The sequence below is a fragment of the Heloderma suspectum genome, chromosome 9, assembly GCF_057233095.1.
Source record: "Heloderma suspectum isolate Gila_16-S chromosome 9, 16-S_ref, whole genome shotgun sequence".
NCBI classification, from domain to species: Eukaryota; Metazoa; Chordata; class Lepidosauria; order Squamata; family Helodermatidae; genus Heloderma; species Heloderma suspectum.
The window spans coordinates 14372133-14378283 of record NC_139466.1 but is presented as its reverse complement, the minus strand read 5'-3'; positions in this window follow the sequence as shown (position 1 = coordinate 14378283).

The window sequence follows — 6151 nt, the reverse complement described above, 5'->3', positions numbered from 1 at the left end:
GAGAACTATCCTGTGCTGGTCAGACAGCTTCTGGAGTGCTGTGTCCATTTCTGTGTTCCATGTTTTAAGAAGGACATTGACAAACTGGAGCTTGTCTAAAGGAGGGCAATTGATGGTGAAGGGTCGTGGAACCAAGTCCTATGAGGAACGGTGGAAAGAACAGGGCATGTTTATCCTGGAGAAGAGAAAGTTAAGGAGAGGCATGATAGCAGTCATTGAATGGCTGTCGCAAAGAAGATGGAGCAAACTTCTTCTCGGTTGCTCCAGAGGGCAGGACTAGAACCAAATGGTTGGGAGTTGTAGGGAAGCAGATTTCGTCTAAACATAGGATTAACAGATGGGTGGCCATCTGCAGGGATGCCATTGTAAGATTCCTGCACTGAGCAGCAAGTTAATCATGGCCATCAAGTCAGAGCACTTCAGCATCTCATTGAGCTGCATGCATAGACTAAGGCTGAGATACGAAATAGGTAGAGTATCTTTTGGGGGGCATATCTAGTTTTTTTCCATCTATTGATTCATAGGTTGAATTTATACAACACACTAACCCACACTCAGTGGTTGAGTGTGGGTTGTTGTTGAACCATGGGTTAGCGTGTTGTCTGAACTCAGGACATTTTCCACAGGGTGGCTTGTTAACCATGCAGTGTGGCTTATTTTTCTTGAACAAGCCACTTTGAGAAGCCATGGTTTGTTGGTGGGTTGTTCAGCATTGTTAATAAGCCATCCTGTGGGAAATGGCCTCGGTTCAAACACTAACCTATGATTCAACAAACAACCCATGGTTCAACAACAATCCACACTCAACCAGTGAGTGTGGGTTAGCATGTTGTTTGAACCCAGCCACCAAAACACAGAAGTTAGAAAGGACTTTGGAGTTTATCTAATCCAACCCTCTGCCCTCCAGGTGTGTTGGACTGCAACTTCCATAATTCCTGCTGGCTGGGAATTATGGGAGTTTCAGTCCACTGCATCTGGAGAGCACCAAGTTGGGGATACCCTGCTCAGTGCAGAAATCTTGCAAGTATAGCATCCCTCACGGGTGACCACCCAGCCTCTGCTTAAATACCTCCCTCCACCTCCAAGGCAGACTATTCCACTGTCAAAGAGCTCTTACCATTAGGAAATTGCCGAAATCTCTTTCCCTGCAATTTCCATCCTTTCAGTTCTAGCCTTCCCCTGTGGAGCAACAAAGAATGAGTCCACCCTATCTTCTGCATCACCACCCTTCAAACGGAAGGGAAGGGCTGTAGCTCAGTGGTGGAGCCCCTACTTTGCATGCAGAAGGTCCCAGGTTCGATCCCCAGCATCTCCAGGTAGGGCTTGAAAAACACCTGCCTGAAATCCTGGAGAGCTGCTGCTTACCAGTCAGTGTTGACAATACTGGGCTTGATAGACCAGTGACCTGGCTCATCTGAAGACTGCTATCACATCTCCCTTAATTCGGGGCCGGTCAAGTCGTTTTCCTGCCTGGGGCAGAGGACAAGATGATGTTCCCTCTCATATGCAGAACCCAATTGGACGGGCAGTTGAGTCTTGCCTCAACACTGGCGATAGGACAGCATTTCCCACTGCAACCACAGCTACCTTAAGGGGTGTGTGGCAGGCTGTGTGGCAAAGTTTTGTTCTCCAACAGAAGGGGAATGGCCAAGGGATCTACTGGTGCTGTCCCACCACACACCTCCAGCATCCACTGTTGGAGTTGATCACCTCCCTTTGCTTAATGGTAAGGACGGCCCGGCCTGAATTTTCTCTTCTCCATGAGAAACACACCCAGCTTGTTTAGCTATTTCTCACAGATCTGCTTTCACCAGCCTGGTTGCACTCCTCCGGTAGGTTATTGAAAAAGTAATGTGATGAAATAAGTTCTTTTATTCCGTGGAGGTAAACTCACCCATGGTTTCACTTTAGTGGAGGTTCATATGGTGATAGTTCCCAAAGTTCCCCTTCCCTCCAGCAAGGGACAGTCAGGTAGGAGAAAGGATGTACTCCTATCAACCATCCTGTGACTGGTGGCTCCAAGCAACAGATGGGTTCCATTGTGCCCTGCAAGTGGTGTGAATTCCCTTCCCCCCCTTTCTCCAGAATAGTCTCTCGCACACTTTTGACTTTGGAATGGATGACTCTTTAAATTTAAGGAAAATGATGTGTGTAAAACACACACAATATTTTAACAAAAATACTGACATTTCATACAAAGTTTAAAACAATTGATTAGCAGCCCTGCAGTATATCAGATGTACATAGTTGCAACACTGATTTCCAAATCAAAAAGGCTTTACAAATATACAATGCCTATGATCCAAATGTGTTTTGAGCAAACTGGTCCTCATCAGTGGGAAAGATACAAACAATAACTACAGGACTTGCTAAAACTATATTTTCATTTTCTACATGGAAGCTGTAATGCAATATACACACATTTAGAGATTGTTGTTCAGTCGTTCAGTCATGTCCGACTCTTCATGACCCCATGGACCATAGCACGCCAGGCCTTCCTGTCCTGCGCTCTCTCCCGGAGTGTGCTCAAGTCCATATTCATTGCATCGGTGATGCTATCTAGCCATCTCATCCTCTGCCGTCCCCTTCTCCTTTTGCCTTCAATCCTCCCCAGCATCAGGGTCTTTTCCAGTGACTTTTCTCTTCGCATTAGGTGGCCAAAATATTGGAGCTTCAGCTTCAGTATCTGTCCTTCCAATGAGCACTCCGGGTTGATTTCCTTTAGGATTGACTGATTTGACCTCCTTGCAGTACAGGGGACTCGTAAGAGTCTTCTCCAGCACCACAGTTCGAAAGCATCAATTCTTCGGTGCTCAGCCTTCCTTATAGTCCAGCCCTCACAGCCATATGTTACTACTGGGAAAACCATAGCTTTGATTATGCGGACCTTTGTCGGCAAGGTGATGTCTCAGCTTCTTACTATGCTGTCTAGATTTGCCATAGCTTTCCCCCAAGGAGCAAACATCTTTTAATTTCATGGCTACAGTCACCATCTGCGGTGATTTTGGAGCCCAAGAAAGTAAAATCTGTCACTGCTTCCATTTCTTCCCCTTCTATATGCCAGGAAGTGATGGGGCCAGATGCCATGATCTTCGTTTTTTTAATGTTGAGTTTCAAACCAGCTTTTGCACTCTCCTCTTTCACCCTCAACAAGAGGCTCTTGAGATTCTCTTCACTTTCTGCCATTAGGGTGGTATCGTCTGCGTCTCTGAGGTTGTTGATAATTCTCCCGGCAGTCTTAATTCCGACCTGTGTTTCATCCAGCCCAGCATTTCTCATGATGTACTCTGCATATAAATTAAATAAGCAGGGCGACAATATGCAGCCTTGTCGTACTCCTTTCCCAATTTTGAACCAATCGGTTGTTCCATGTCTGGTTCTTACTGTTGCTTCTTGACCCTCGTACAGGTTTCTCAGGAGACAGGTAAGGTGGTCTGGTACTCCCATCTCTTTAAGAATTTGCCACAGTTTGTTTTGTGATCCACACAATCAAAGGCTTTAGCATAGTCAATGAAGCAGAAATAGACGTTTTTCTGGAATTCTCTTGCTTTCCCCATGATCCAGTGAATGTTGGCGATTTGATCTCTAGTTCCTCTGCCTCTTGGGAACCCAGCTTGTACTTCCGGTAGTTCTCGGTTCACATACTGCTGAAGCCTAGCTTGTAGGATTTTGAGCATCACCTTGCTGGCATGTGAAATGAGTGCAATTGTACGGTAGTTTGAACACTCTTTGGCATTACCCTTCTTTGGAATTGGAATGTGAACTGACCTTTTCCAGTCTTGTGGCCACTGTTGAGTGTTCCAAATGTGTTGGCATATTGAGTGCAGCACTTTAACAGCATCATCTTTTAGGATTTTAAATAGCTCAGCTGGAATACTGTCATCTCCGCTAGCTTTGTTGTTAGTAATGCTTCCTAAGGCCCACTTGACTTCACTCTCGAGGATGTCCGGCTCAGGTTCAGTGACCGCACTATCATGGCTCTCAGGGACATTAAGATCTTTCCTGTATAGTTCTTCTGTGTATTCTTTCACCTCTTCTTAATGTCATCTGCTTCTGTTAGGTCCCTGCCTTCTTTGTCCTTTGTCATGCCTGTCTTTGCACAAAATGTTCCCTTGAGATCTCCAATTTTCTTGAAAAGATCTCTAGTCTTTCCCATTCTATTGTTTTCCTCCATTTCTTTGCATTGTTCATTTAAGAAGGCCTTCTTGTCTCCTTGCTATTCTCTGGAACTCTGCATTCAGTTGGATATATCTTCCCCTTTCTCCTTTGCTTTTTGCTTCCCTTCTTTCCTCAGCTACTTGTAAAGCCTCATCAGACAGCCACTTGGCTTTCTTGCATTTCTTTTTCTTTGGGATGGATTTCGTTGCTGCCTCCTGAACAATGTTACGGACCTCCGTCCATAGTTCCTCAGGCACTCTGTCTATCAGGTCTAATCCCTTAAATCTATTCCTCACCTCCACTGTATATTCATAACGGATATGATTTAGGTCATACCTGAATGGTTTAGTGGTTTTCCCTACGTTCTTCAATTTAAGCTGAAATTTTGCAACAAGAAGCTCATGATCTGAGCCACAGTCAGCTGCGGGTCTTGTTTTTACTGACTGTATAGAGCTTCTCCATCTTTGGCTGCAAACTACGTAATCAATCTGATTTCGATTTAGAGATACCTGGGATCATATTCCTTACTCAAATAATCAGACAAATGTAAACCAATAAAAAATCAATTTATCAGTAAATATTATCTATACAAACTCTGTAATCTTCATCATGCACGTTGGTAGCTGAATGAGGACCGGTTTGGTTGAAACACGTTTGGGACAGAGACATTGGGACTGTTCCCACAACACGCTAACCACATTCAGGGGCTGTGTGGGTTGTTGTTGAACCACGTGTTGTTTGTTGAATCATGGATTATCGTGTTGTCTGAACCCAGGACATTTTCCGCAGGGTGGCTTGTTAACCATGCAGTGTGACTTGTTATCCACCTTGAAAAACCCAGTAACAAACTACGGGTTCTCAAGGTGGCTTGCTCGAGAAAAATAAGCCACGCTGCATGGTTAAGCCACTCTGTGGAAAATGTCCTGAATTCAGACAACATGCCAACACCATGGTTCAAGAAACAACCCACACCCAATCACTGGGTGTGGGTTAGCATGTTGTGCGAACCCAGTCACCATATATTTGTGCAGCCTTTTTGATTTGGAAATCAGTGTTACAACTACGTACATGTGATATATTGTTGGACTGCAAATCAATTGTTTTAAAGGTTGTGTGAAATATCAGTATTTATATTACAATTTCATTGTATTTTTTATACACATAATTTTCCTTAAACCTATTTTGTTTTGTTGTTCATTAGTGGTTAAGGACAATTGCTGATGCTTTTGTTTATGGATGACTCTTTAACAATAATGTGTAGATATTTTAGCATGTCGTGTCCACCCAATAACCCATTGTGTTCCTGTCTTTTAGGATTTCTTCTAGTTGCAACCTGTGCTGGAAAACCATTTCAAAGAAATCAGCATACACACACACACACACACACTGTGACAATTTTTTTAAAGTCTCGGAGAGCTGCTGCCAGTCAGGGTAAGCAATACTGGGCTAGTCCAACTCAGTGTAAGGCAGCTTCCTAGGTTTGTTAGGGGGTGCGACCATAGCTCAGCAGTACAGCACATGCTTCACATCCAAAGGTCCCGAGTTCAGTTCCACAGCATCTGAGATAGGTGGTCCAGGAAATACCCCTGAGGGTCTGGAGCACTGTTCTCAGTCAAAATAGCATTTGGTTTAGTCCCTAGATAGACCAGGTGTTCCCAACGTTTTGGGACCTATGGGCACAGTTGGAATTTTGAGAATGTCATGGACACCACCACAAAATGGCTGCCATGGGTCAGGGCCAAGTCACAACTTGTCTTGTAAACAATGTGTGGATTGGGCCCTCTGCCACACCAGCATCTGAGGATTATAATACTAGCCTACCTTGCAGGGCTGTTGTAAGGACTACTAAGATACTGAGCTGACATGAAGCGCAGCGAACCCTCGAGAGGTGCTATAAATATAAATGCTAAGACAAAGTTTTATTGTGTGTGTTATATTACGTACCAGTGCTCTCACTATAAGACAGGTTCAGATGTGTGCCAGTACCTAAAGC